The sequence below is a fragment of the Hippopotamus amphibius genome, chromosome 17 (genome assembly GCF_030028045.1).
Source record: "Hippopotamus amphibius kiboko isolate mHipAmp2 chromosome 17, mHipAmp2.hap2, whole genome shotgun sequence".
NCBI lineage: Eukaryota > Metazoa > Chordata > Mammalia > Artiodactyla > Hippopotamidae > Hippopotamus > Hippopotamus amphibius.
Genome location: NC_080202.1, coordinates 51225394 through 51239829, shown reverse-complemented (window position 1 = coordinate 51239829; position 14436 = coordinate 51225394). Strand labels below are relative to the sequence as shown.

General features: G+C 42.1%; 1 pseudogene; it reads left to right on the top strand.

Moving 5' to 3' along the window:
* Nucleotides 1-1523: 1523 nt before the first annotated feature.
* The window catches only part of LOC130839629 (leucine-rich repeat-containing protein 37B-like), a 50085-nt pseudogene continuing 37172 nt past the window's right edge, over nucleotides 1524-14436 (top strand).

The following is a 14436-nucleotide window of genomic DNA, read 5'->3' as shown; positions in this document are numbered from 1 at the left end:
GCAACCAGTGTGAGAATGCAAATTGTGACCTTAGTCCTGTTAGGAATGGAATGTCCTGCTCCTACAAGTTCCTGTTAGGACCCTCTACTATGTGTGTAACCCCTGGCAACTCCCGTGATCTGTAACTGCCCGTGATCTATAGTAATTTGTAGCCAATCAGTTTGTACCAATTATAGCTGTATGTTTTAACCTATATAAGGAGAAGACTCCCCTGAAACGGGGCCCCAGAATTTTGGAGCGTTAGTTCGTCTGGGTCCACCGGCTCAATAAACCTGAGTTCTCCAACTCTCCGAGGGTTGTGCTTGGTTTCTCGTGGGATCAGTTTTTTCTGCAGCACCACAACTAAAGATCCCACACGTGGCAACGAAGATCCTGTGTGCCAAAACAAAGACCCAGCGCAGCCAAATAAGCAAATTAAAAAAAAAAAAATCCCTAACTCACATTCAAAAACAACAGACACTTTCTTCCATGAGGCCCATGTTGGAATCAATTCCACTTAAAAACCATTATGTGCTAGACACTGGGAAGAAGATGAAGCTCTTTGTGTCTTGGAGTGTAGATGTTAGAGGTTGTGACAGACAGTTAAAAAGGACTAAAATTAAATAGATTATTAAAAGGACGGAAGAAAATCAACTGGGTGCTGGTAATTTTCTCGAAATTTTTTAACATGCTAACTTTAACAAGCTCAGTGTCATGTCCATGTGTGCACACAGGGCAGACCTCTGAAAAGTGACACTGTCAGTTTCTCTCGACTAATGGCTGTGTTGAGACAAGGTGGGATGGGGGGAGTCCATGCTAATGCAAAGGGCCCTTCACTTGGTTTTCAACTCTCTTTTCCAGGATGAATTGTTCACTTGCTCCAAACCCTGCTACAGAAATTCTGGAGTCATCACTGATTCAGGGGTAACCGAGAATAATAGAGTGGTGAATTAATAATCCGACGTAGGTACTGAGAGTTTCGAGGAAATGGCAACATTTTAGAGTTACTAACTGTAAAGTATGTTGCCCTCCCGCCACCCTAACTGGTGCTCATTTTGCGGGTCAGCTACTTTTCTTGTTAGCGGTGTGGCCAAGGGGAGGAAGAATGTCTCTCAGCCTGGAGCTTTGAGGAGGAAGCGTTCAAATTGCCAGAACTGGACTCGCACTTTTGAATTTCCCAGAATGCCAGGCCCTGTGGCTTCCTTGGGAAGCGCCACATCCTTCCCAACCTCCCCACACCCCTGGGCTGCCCAAATCCTGCCTCATGGTGCAGGGCTGGTCAGGGGGGACTGGGGAGAGGCCCCAGCAGGAGGGAACTGTTGCCTTTGCTAGAGGAAGGATGGTTTGCACCCTGGTGACTCTGGGAAAAAGGCTTCCTCTGGTTGCTCAGATTGGATCTCCGCCGGAACCTAGTGAAGGTGGTGGAACTAAAGGTGTCATAAATAAAGGGTGGGTCGTGAGGTGGGGGAGGGGCGCCCGTGTGTCTCGGGACTCTCATAATGCTTTGGCTTCTGCTCAGAGTGCAGCACCCGTGCCCCACTGGCCTGGGTCGCTGTGCCCGGGAGCCTCCGCATAGCATGTCCCCACTGTGCCTCTGGTTCCCATGGCGTGTCTTCGTGTGGCAACCATTGTGGCTTCTGGCCCAGGCAGCTCAGCCTCTGGAGTGGGCCCTGGACCCTGTCCAGTGGACCTCCGACCCCCTGGGGCTGACCGAACCTTGGTCTCCACGCTCCTCAGACCCCCTCCCGAATCGCCCTATGCGATTACACCCCCGGTAGAGTCCGGGGGCTTTAATGACTTGTCGTCCTCTCAAGACCAGATGCTGGCGCTGCCTCATCACGAGTTGACTGAGACTTTGGTTCCACACCCAAACCCGGATTCAGCTGCAGAGCTGCTCGCAGGGCCAGATCAGTTCGCTGTTCCACGTCAGGATCTGAGTGACAAGGTAACCCAGCAGCAAAAGTTCCCAGCAGCAGCTCCATTACCGCACTGGGAACAGAATCAGGGCTTGGTTCCACCTTCACTACCTAATGAAGTGACAGGCTCACCTCTAAGTCCAGGTGAAGCTCAACATCCAGTGTTGCCTGATAGCACAGTTAAACCCTTGGATCTGGTGGTTGTTTTAACTCTAGAGCCCACTGAAGAGGTGGAACATCCTGCAGTGCAGCAGGAGGCCCCAGCTCAGTCTCCGGCTCCCCAGGGGGGCTCAGATATATCTCCCGAGCCCCCTAAGGAGGTGGTACCTTCTGCCACACAACAGGAGCTTCAGGCTCAGGCATCAGAGCCCCCTACAGAGGTGGAACCATTGCCAGTCCAGCCTACCACAGAGGCTGAACGTTCCACAGTCCTGCAGCAGAGTGCAGTTCCAGCAGCATCCCCCGAAGTGACACTTCCAAGTCCAGAGCAGGTTCAGCTTCCACATCCAACCTTGACTGAGGTCACAGTTCAACCTTTGGACCTGGAAATGACGTTAACTCCGGAATCCAGTACGGAGGCTGAACCTTCTCCAACCACGCGGCAGTCCCAAGCTCAGCCTCCAGAGGAAGCTGTAGCTCAGTCTCCATCGCATCCCGAGGTGCCGGTTCCAGCACCAGATCAGGCTCATGCTGAGCCTCCAACATCACCCAGGGTCACAGTGAAACCTTTGGACCTGGAGCTTACCATAACTCCAGAGCCTTCCATGGAGTCTGGATATTCTACAGCCCTGCTGCAAACTCCAGCCCCATCTCCCAAACACCCTGAGGTGACGCTTGCACAGCCAACCCTGACTCAAGTCACAGTTACCCCTGTGGACCTGGGAGGTACCATTTCTCAGCAACCAAGTCCACCTGAGACAGTTCTTTTTCCTTCAACTCAGGATTCAGTATCCACAGGTCTTCCTGGTGTAAACTATACCCCCCAAAAGATGCAACCAGAACAGAATGCCACCATGGACATCAACATATGTGAGCTGTGTACCTGCAAAGATGAGACGCTGTCCTGTGTGGGTCTCAGCCCAAAGCAGAAGCTCCACAGAGTGCCTGAGCCACAGCCCAACACCTACAAGGGCATCTTCACCACCGTGTAAGAATCCCTTTCCTCATTTCTTCTCTGCATCCTGCCTGACATGGCAGCCTTTCTTCGAGGTCTTCCTGGGTCTTCTTCATCTCCCCAACCCATGTTTGCTGACGTTCCGTTTCTACCTTTTGTTTGTCAATGTTGCTTATCTTCATTCTCCTTCTTGCTATTGTTCCCTCTTCTCCAGGTTTCTACTTATCATTGCCCTTATTCTTTCTCATTCTCCATTTTTTACTCCAGTATTTAACTCCTTAACATCGACTCTTCTCCCATCTTTGCTGCATCCTCTTTACAGCAACATGTGCCTCTCCCCACCTCGTTGGTGGTAATGCCACAGAGTGGTTAAGAGTGAGATTCCGGAGCCAGGCCGCCTGGGTTTGAACCCAGGTCTGTCGTTGATTAGCTTTGTGACTCCATGTCCTCATCTGTAAAGTGGGGACTGTGGCGGTCATCATCTCATAGCATTGCCGTGAGATTTAGGTGCGTTAATACAGGTAAAGCTCTTATATCCGTGCCTAGCATATATTTTAGTGTTAGCTATTACTATTATTGACTCTCTCAGTTATATCTTGAAGTCATATTCATCCCCAGCTTTCTATTTATAGCACCCATTTTGTGCCCACCCCAGGGCCAAGTACTGTTGGAGCCACAGAAGTCCAGCATTGTCTCCAGAACATGACAATGCCAAGTGGGAAGAAAGGGGATGTGCCTTAAAAGGCAGGTTATATATAATAAAGTATTAAAAGAGATACAGATAGGTGCTGTAATTCACCAGAACCTGTAATCACTGAGGTGTGGGGGTCACAGAAATCTGCATGGATAGGCTAAAACTTTAGCTGGGATGTGAAGGTTGGCTATGATTTTTTAGAGAAAAAGCAGGGAGTACAGTGTAGGCAAAGGTGTGAGTGTAGGGATGATGAGGATTCAGTAGATCCGTCTGGCTGTAAAGAATGGGGTCAGGCAGCAGTGAAAGATATGATTATGAAAAACCTTGGCTCTCCACAATGGGGGTTTGAAAGTTATGCTCTAAGATATGGGGGGCCCCTGAAAGTTTTCAAGCCAGAGAGACAAATGATTAGAACAAGAGGATGATTTTAGATTCCGTATGTAGAGTGATCTAGAGGGGAAAGCTTGATTCAGGGAGACCAAATAACATGCTCTAGCAAAATCTAGGAGTAAAGTGAGAAGGGGCTGAATTAGAATGGTTGAGATGGGAGTAGAAAAAAAATTCTGAGAGCACTACAGAGGAAGAACCGACAAGATGTAGTAACTGACTGGAGTTGGAGGATTGGGTATACAGGAAAGAGGAAAATCACATGTGTTGATGGGCAGAATGATGGCGGTGTAACAGGTGGAAATACAGCAGTGGGGAAGGAGAGTCAGTGTGAGGGAGATGAGTTCAGTCTTAGGCATCTATTACTGGTGAGCAGAAAGCACCCAGAAGGCTCTGTTTGAGTGGAAATGTCCCTTAGGCCCATGGGCAGAGAGGTATCTGTTTTGACTTCTTTCTGAGCCCCCTGAAGAATGTGCATATAGACTGAATAGTTTCATTGTTGCTGAGGGAAGAGGGCAAAGCTAAAGGTAAAAATTCAAAGCCATCCACTGAATGAGTGGTTGAAACTGAACCTCTGACATTTTAACAGCTTCTCTTGAACATGTCTATTTCTCAGGTACATTCTCTTAAAAAAAAAAAAAGTCACAGAATTATATAGGATGAGATGCGCAAATTGTACCCCATCTTCCCACCACCAATAAGGTAACTCCTGTTACTATTTTGATGGTGTCCTTCCTTCCAACCTCTTTCCTTTGCGTTTGTTCCCCTGATGAGGTGATACTTTTACTCCTTGCTCAGTGCTTTGTGCTTTTCTCTATGCAATATGTCTAAGAGATGTTTTCATATTAGTCCTTCTAAGTTCTAACTGCCCTTATCCTTCCAACATGTGGAGTGAGTTTGAGGGCACTAACCAAACCTTTGGTATTGCCTGGCATAGGATTTCTTTATATTTATCTGCTGATATTGATCAGTGTTTGCCATTTTTCTCATTGATTGGTAGGAGTCATTTTAGACACATAAGTGATTTTGGGGAAAAAAAGACTTACATTCAAAGCAACTGGCATTATGTATCCAAGAAATTGGACAGAGAGGAAGTTCAGGTTCTGAGGAGAGGCCGCATTGTTTGTGCCAGGGGCCTCACGTTAGGTCTTTATTAATTGTGCACACTGGGCAGCTGAGAAGCTGTGGGAATGAGAAAACTGGTCTCTTCTGCATTTGAATATTCCCCACAAGGTGGCCATGATTCTTTTACTTATTCTCCTCATTCTTTTCCTGCCGACTCAAGGATATGAACTGTGTTTCTTCACAGAAATTTCCAAGGAAACTCTATTTCTCACATTGGTGAAAATGTATGGAAGGCATACTGTTGGACTGAGACACTGTGAGTATATTCTGTCCAGATATGAATACAAAGAGCTAACTGCATTGTAAGACCCTTCTTGGTCCAGAATTTTGAGGTCAATAGCTGTGAGAAAAGGTATTTTCCCCTCCATATCCCAAAGCAACCTACTGATTGAACTTCTGTGTTTATTTAGGAAATTAAATTTGGCAGGCCTTCTTTAAAGTCAGTAATAGCCAATTTAACGTCCTTTTCCATTATACACGTAATACATTATATTCTCAATATGTAAAAATGAAATAACAGGTATAGTGAAAACCCTCCTTGTGCCCTAATCCCCCACCCGTGCGACTTTGAGTTTAGTATATATCCTTGCAGACTCTTCCATATATTTGAGTAAATGCATATTTAAGGTAAGAACATAGGTTTGCCATGTGATTTTATTTTATTTTTTACATAAATGATAATCTCCTGCAACTTGACTTTCACTTCATGCTATGTCTTAGGAGGGTGAGGCAAAAATTATCCATTCTCTGGCGATAGAATTTCTACAGCCAGAGTGCAGATAATTTTTGACTCACCTTGGTAGATTTCTTTCCTTCCCAGTACATAGGTGGTTACCCCATTCATTTAAACTCCTGCATGGTATTCCATAGTGTGAATGTATCACAGTTTAATACTGCCGCCCTTGAAGGATGTTTAGATCATGTCCAGTTTTCTTGTTACTGCATCGATGCAGTTACTGTCCTTGTACCTGCATCTTTGTGAACCTGGTCAAATATTTCTGCAGAATCGTTATCTAAAACTGGGATTGTTGGTGTGAAGACTCTGCAGATATAAAATTTTCATTGCCCTCAAAAGGCTGAGTCAGCTTAAGCGCCAGTCAACATTCTCTGATGACTTTCATTTCCCCACACCCTTTCACCACTGATAGTCTCTCCTTTTTTTCTTTCTTTCTTTTTTTTTCTTGCTGATCTGGTGGCTGACTAAAAGGGGTCCCATCTGAATTTGAATTTTTCTGATTACTTGTGAATTTAAATATTTTATATGTTTACTGAACATTTGTATTTTATCCCTGAATTGTCTGTCCTTTGCCCTTTTTTCTGTTACTATTTTTTATATCCATTTGTAGAAAAAGCCAGTTTAGATACCCAAGTGAATTTGGAAAAACACATTCAAAGTAATTTTTCATGAGAGTTTGTGGTCATATCATTAGTTCAATTTGAATAGACAAGTCATACATGACTTCTGAATTAATAATAAAAGACATAACAGTCAACCTAAGAATAGGGTTTATGACAGCTCTTAAAGAGGTGCCCCCTTAGTCTGATATCTTATTGGATATTAGAGGAAAAAAATGATACTAGCAGACAATTTTTTTAATTTACAGATTTCCTAAATACTATCTGTAGTTTATATTTCCCATGATAGAATCTAAGTTGGAGATTTTATTTCCCAAAGTTGTAAGAAAAATGAAAGTCATTTGGCACAAAAATAGATAACTTAGTTTCCTCTGGGGAGTGGAGGTGGGGTGGTAGACTGAGGGACAGAGGTAAGACAAAAAGTTTGGATCGTGTGCTATATATTTTTGGAATTTTGAGCCATGGGAATATATATTACATGTTTTTTAAAAATAAATTGAAATTAAAAATTAATTTTTTAAAAAGCATGTGTTTGGGAGGTGATACACTATAACATGTGTCTGGTAAGGTTTGAAGATTTCTAAGTCAGTTTGAGGTTTATACCTTGTAAGCAGAGGTTCCTAACTTGGGTTCAATGATTCCCCAAGGCAGAATTTCTTAACCTTCCCTCCTGCTCACCCATGTACATCTCTCTGGTGATCTGAAGAAGCTTATGTTCTTGGGATCTTGTTTTGAAATGTATAATAAGTTAAAATATATAGAAAAACAAAGCAAACTAATTATATTGAAATAGTTTTCAGAATATTTTTAAAGTTTGTGATATACTAATAAATATGCTCTTAACACATTAAATAACAGGATATGGTGGTAGGTCTTATAAATATCATAGCTCCAAGGTAGTGATGAGAATAAATGGTGTTTTGAGATATCTGTAACATATACGTGGTAGCAGATGATCTGTGATTTCCACTGGGGACCAAATTAACTATACTGCTGATCTGGTGTGATGTGTTGCCTACATTCAAAATGGAAGGAAATGCTGATTTTAGATAGAGATTTGTGAAAATTGAGATGTAATTTTGTTTCTCATCCAAGTTCTGCCCTCTTGATTCAGTCCACTCTGTTCATAGACTTCTGCCCTAAAAGGATCATCCACAGATGGAAATTGCATGCACACTTTTGCATGCGTTCAAGAGAGTGCAGTTTTCTAGGGACAGGAACCATTGCTTTTATGAAATTCTCAAAGGATTCTTGTCTCAGAAGATTGAGTCACAAATGTAGGGGAGAAGAATGACATTTCTTTTCCTGTACTTATCTTCATGAGTGATGCTAAGTGGATGACTGCTTTAAATAAAAGTATCTGATAGTTAAATAAAAGTACCTGTCACTTTCTGAATTCATTCAATAAATATTTTTGGAGTATCTAGTACATGCCAGCAACTGTTTTACATGCTAGGGATACAGGCCCAAGAATAAACCAGCCTAAGTATCCCAGTTCTCAGGGGGTTTACAAATACATAAAAATAAGTATATAAGTATAATAAATAGATATAATTTCAAGTATTGATAAGTACTTTGGAGAGAAAGAAAGTAGGGGAAGGAGAGGAAATCAATTCCAGAATGGCCTACTGTTTGTATTATATACATCCTTAAGTCAAACCAACCAGCAGACCAACCCTGAGGCCTCTCAGTTTCCTAGAAGTTACTGAGGTGGAGAGAAGGATAATTGTCAATAATATAGAATCAAGAATGAATGTGAAATTCGGAAGATTGCCTTAGACCAGAACCCTGGTCAGAAGTTAAACGTGGATGTTTCTTAACTGTTACTTCATGCCTGGTTTTGATATTTTCATGGCTGAGAAAGTTTTAGATCTAGCTTTAACTCTGATTCCCCATAGTTTTAAAATTTTTGCTTTAGTCATAATGAATATTTGGAGTTCTACACATCAGTGTATTTGATTTCAGTTATTCAGTTATTGCGTATTTGAAGCTCCTTTTTTGGAAATTTTTTGTGACTGACTCATTCTCAGTTTCAACTTTACTTCCAGGTTGAATTTGTTATTGTTATTTAAAACTGTTTTACTGTCCTGTCATGCAGACAACTTCACCGAAAGAAACCACATTAATTGAAAATATGTAGTCTTTGTTTACTCCCTGTCCCACATGATATTCAGACTCTAACCAGGGTGATGTGGGTCTCAGCCAGTCAGAGAGCACAGTGCCATGAAGAGTTGAGGATCAGCCCCATCTCTTCGCCATCCTTACTGAATCCTTGTCAGCGTTCAAAGTTATAATTAGCATATATGAGTTTCACTTTTCTCTTGAGTTTTTTCATATATTGTCATTTCCTGTGACCTTTGTGTGTCATTCATGGTATACACATACAATTTTGTTACGTGACATGGGGAGGGAGAGTTTTTTCCAACTTTTGAAATTATGAAAAGGGTTAGTGTAAACATCATTGGACACATTGATTGGTTTTGTCTTTTTGGATCATTTCCATGGTGATATGAAGCCACCACTTAACAGAGGTGAGAAGACAATCCATCTTAGCACCAGCTGTTGACCATCCCCCCTAACATGGATTCTGACCATCACTGCTGCTCCTTCTAACGTGGTAAATTTCAAATGCAGGTCAGGGTCCTTGAAGCGTTGTCAGGGCTCCCAGTGTTCTTTGTGGGAATTAAAGTCTTTTGTGTTTTTGTTTTAGTGATCTTTTAAACATGTGTGTGATTGTATTCTCTATAATAGGAACCACTTTAATAGCTGAGAGTTGCAGAGTTTTCAGGTAGTAATATTTTAACTCTCATAAGCTATTAGTAAAGAATTAATTTATGAGATGGAATTAAGCTATGAGATGGAATTAATATAAACATGTGAGCAAGAGACCCTGAGTGAAGAGCAGAATGTTTTAAATGCAGGACTCAATGGAAATAGTTTCACAAGGCAACACAGCATGTGCTCAGATCCCCAAGGCTCCTGAAGGACGCACCACCATTAATAGTACCTGCAAGGAAGGGGATTCTTTGACATCTTACAGAGTTTCTCCTGTGCTGGCTCTCTACTGAACCATCACGCCACTCTTGGGATACTGGTTATGTGCCTTCCTGCTCATTAGGTATAAGAAACAGGTGCAAAATAGCACCCCATCCTCCCCCCAGCATGCTCCTAGTCTTTATTGTGAGAGCAGGCCTTACAGTCCTCGGGCAGACCCAGGTGTCAGGCTTGACTTTGAGTCATCCCGGAGCCCTTCATTCTGCACTCCGGACAGGTCATTGGCTGGATCTCTGAGTTTTCTAATTTACTCTTTAACTGTCATTTCTGCTGCTCATATACTGAGTTTTTATGACTGCTAACACTTTTGATTCGTATATTCTTGAGTTGATTCTTTTTCATGGATATGCTATGTGCTTCCCTCTGTCTGAGGGTAATAATTATGCTATGCTAACGTCCTCTTGTGCTGTGTTAACTCTGATTCATTGGCTATAAGCTCTTTTTTTTTTTAAGAACTTTTATTGAGGTACAGTTAACAGACAATAAACAGCCTATATTTAGAGTGTACAATGTGGTATCCCAATCTCCCAATTCATCCCCCCTCAACCCTTCCCGCTTTCACCACTTGGTGTCCATGTGTTTGTTCTCTACATCTGTGTCTCTATTTCTGCCTTGCATTTCCTCTTTCATAGTTGTTAGCATTTGCCTTATGGATTGAGGTGCTCCTATATTAGGAGTATATATATTTATAATTGTTATCTCCTCTTCTTGGATGGATCCCTTGATCTTTATGTAATGTCCTTTCTTGTCTCTTGTAACATTTTTTATTTTAAAGTCTATTTTCTCTGATGTGACTCTTGCTACTCCAGCTTTCTTTTGATTTTCATTTGCATGGAATATCATTTTCCATCCCCTCACTTTCCGTCTGTATGTGTCCCTAGGTCTGAAGTGGGTCTCTTGCAGACAGCATATATATGGGTCTTGTTTTTGTATCCATTCAGCTAGTCTGTGTCTTTTGGTTGGTGCATTTAGTCCATTTACATTCAAGGTAATTATCAAGATGTATGTTCCTAATACCATTTTCTTAATTGTTTTGTTTTTGTTTTTGTAGGTCCTTTTCTTCTCTTATGTTTCCCACTTACAGAACTTCCTTTAGCATTTGTTGTAGGGCTGGTTTGGTGGTGCTGACTTCTCTTAGCTGTTGCTTGTCTGTAAAGCTTTTGATTTCTCCATCGAATCTGAATGAGATCCTTGCTGGGTAGAGTATTCTTGGTTGCAGGTTCTTCCCTTTTATCACTTGAAATATACTGTGCCACTCCCTTCTGATTTGCAGAGTTTCTGCTGAGAAATCAGCTGTTACCCTTATGGGAGTTCCCTTGTATGTTATTTGTCGTTTTTCCCTTGTTGCTTTTAATAACATTTCTCTGTCTTTAATGTTTGTCAATTTGACTTCTATGTGTCTTGGTGTGTTTCTCCTTGTGTTTATCCTGCCTGGGACTCTGCGCTTCCTGGACTTGGGTAGCCATTTCCTTTCCCATGTTAGGGAAGTTTTCAACTATAATCTCTTCCAGTATTTTCTCGGGTGCTTTCTCTCTCTCTTCTCCTTCTGGGATGCCTACGATGCAAATGTTGGTGTGTTTAACATTGTCCCAGAGGTCTCTTAGGCTGTCTTCAGCTCTTTTCATTCCTTTTTCCTTATTCTTTTCTGCATCAGTGATTTTCACCATTCTGTCTTCCAGGTCACTTATTTGCCCTTTTGCCTCAGTTAATCTGCTGTTGGTTCCTTCTAGTGTATTTTTCATTTCAGTTATTGTGTTGCATATGTCTGTTTGTTTGTTCTTTAATTCTTCTAGGTCTTTGGTAAACTTTTTGATCTTTGCATCCAGTCTTTTTTCAAAGTCCTGAATCATCTTCACCATCATTATTCTGAATCCTTTTCTGTAAGGGTGCCTATCTCCTCTTCATTTAGTTGTTTTCCTGGGTTTTTATCCTGTCCCTTCATCTGGTACAAAGTCCTCTGCTTTTTCATTTTCTCTCTCTTTCTGTGGCTGTGGTTTTCAGTTCCACAAGATGAAATACTGCTGATACTGCTTGATACTGCTGTCTGCCCTCTTGTGAAGGAAGCTATCCAGGAGGCTCGTGGGTGCTTCCTGATGGGAGGGACTGATGGTGGATAGGGCTAGGTGGGCAGAGCTCAGTAAGACTTTAATCTGATTTGGTGGGCAGAGCTCAGTAAAACTTTAATCGGCTTGTCTGCTAATGGGTGGGGCTGTGTTTACACCTTGTTGGTTCCTTGGCCGGAGGCTACTTAGCACTGGAGCTTACAGGCTCTTTGGTGTTGCTAATGTTGGACTCTGGGAGGGTTCATGCCAATGAGCACTTCCCAGAATCCCTGCTGCCAGTGCCCCTGTCTGCTCAGTGAGCCACTGCTGCCCCCCACCTCTGCAGGCAACCCTTCAACACCAGCAGGTAGGTCTGGTTCAGTGTCCTATGAGGTCACTGGCTCCTTCCCCCTGGGTCCTGGTGAGCACACTTCTTTGTGTGCCCTCCAAGAGTGGAGTCTCTGTTTTCCCCCAGTCCAGTGGAGGTCCTGCAATCAAATCCCGCTGGCTTTCAAAGTCTGGTTGTATGGGGTTCCTCCTCCCGTTGCTGGACTCCCATGTGGGGAAGCCTGACATGGGGCTCAGAACCCTCACTTTCGTGGGTGGACTTGTGCAGTATAACTGTCCTCCAGTTTGTGAGACACCCACCCAGCATTTGTGGGATTTGATTTCAAGGCGATTGCGCCCCCTCCTCCTGTCTCATTGCGGCTTCTCCTTTGTCTCTGGATGTGGGGTGTCTTTTTTGGTGAGTTCCAGTGTCTTTCTGTTGATGATTGGTCAGCATTTAGTTGTAATTCTGGTGCTCTTGCAAGAGGGAGTGGCTATAAGCTCTTATGTTTGCTTTTGTTTTCTGTCCTTGATGGAGTTGGCTCTCTCACATTGTTTGGTCATTCCTGAGTGCAGTTCGTCTTTGTAGTTGAGATTCTACTGCTTTTGTTTCCCAGCTTTAGGGGAGAATTGAAATGAGCTGCTGGGGCTTGTTACTCCCAATGGGTTCCCCTGAGAATAAGGCAGAGGTGGAAGGTGCCTTCTGGTGGCTAGTCAGGGAGTGCAAAGCTTTCTTCCAGGGTCCTGGGACCTTGCCTCCTTCCTGACACCAATTGCTGCTACCTGGAGGAGGACACTTTTGCCACCTGGATCAAGGAGGAAAGATGTGGGGTTGATGTGTGCTGTAGGCTGCTCCTACCACACTGTTACAACCGTTCACCCTGTAGGCAGTTCCAGGACATTTCTGGTAGGGGAGCATCTGTGGAGCTGTTCCCACGCATTGAGCTAAGGTGGTAATTTTTAAGTTATATCTTTTCTAGCATTCCTGGAGATTTTGGTGGAAGCTGAATGGGTGGAGACTAGATATGTTTCAGTCTGCCAACTTGAAATAGCACAACTTAGGAAAACAATTTTGTATCCCTGTTACATCCTAGAGAAACTCAGGCAAATATGTATCAGGATACAAATACAAGCATGTTCAAAGCAGTATTGTTTTTAATAACTAAAAACTAGAAAAGTCTCAGTGTGCACCAAGAGTTGAATGACTAAATAAAGTGTGGTATAGTGATGGAGTTAGAAGGCATACACTTCATCAGAAACATAATGCAGACCACACAGGTAATCTTAAATTTTGTGGTAGCCACTTTAAAATAAAAGTAGAAAGGAACAGAAAAAATAAATATCTTTTACTTAACCCTTATATCCAAAATATCATTTTAATATGTAATCATTGTATACATTATTAGTAAGATATTCTACATTTTTCAACAAAGTGTTTGCATGTCACAACTAAGAAGCTCACATGCCGCTGCAAAAAGATCTCTCATGCCGCAATAAAGACCCAGCACAGCCTAAATAAATAAATAAATATTTTTTAAAAAGGTAGAGAAAAAAAGTTAGAATTAAAAAAATGTTACTGAGAGACTCTACATTTTTTTCCATGCTAATTCTTTGTAATTACAATTTAGTTGCAAAATTTTACCACAAATACTTGATGTGTATTTAGATTTCATAAAATTTATAGTTGAAAAAGTAGTATCACATACACAAATTGTTGCAAACATACTTAAACATTTTGCAATAATTACATTGTCGGTTTTTTAAATTTCAATTTTAAAGTAATTGAAATGAATTAAATTAAAAATTCAACTCTGTCACATTAGCCACTTTCACGTACCCAGAAGCCTCATATAGCTGGACATGCAACACTACATGCTACAGGCAAAAATAACATTATTTTACAAAATAATGTTGAGTGAAAGAAGCAATGTAGGAAATAATACATGTAGTAGGATTCCACTTAGATAAAGTTGAAGAAGAAGCAAGAGTAAAGTGTGTTGTTTATGGCTGATACAGAAAAGACAAAACTACACTTAAAAAGCAAGGAAATTCTTATGAAAGTCAGGATAGTGGTTCCCCCTAGAAAGTCAGAGAGGGTTGTGATTGGAAAGGGGTACACGGGGGGCTTCTGGGATGTTGGCAGGATTCTTTCTTGACATGAATGGTGTTACATGGGGATTTGTTTTATAATTATTAACCTGAACAATTACATTATGTATCTTTTATCGACATTTTAGCTTTCGAAAACTTTTTAATGGGGGAAGAATCAGATGGCTTCATTTGCAGCCTTGATAGAGTTCTGTATGGGACTTCCCAATAAGGTTTGGGGAAAGATGGGAGGGAAGGACAGCTCTGCAACACTGGATTAAAACCCAGAGCTGGGTTCTAACAGAGACTTGGTGATCTAGAGAGTAGGCATTAACTATATGACTTGGTGGAAGA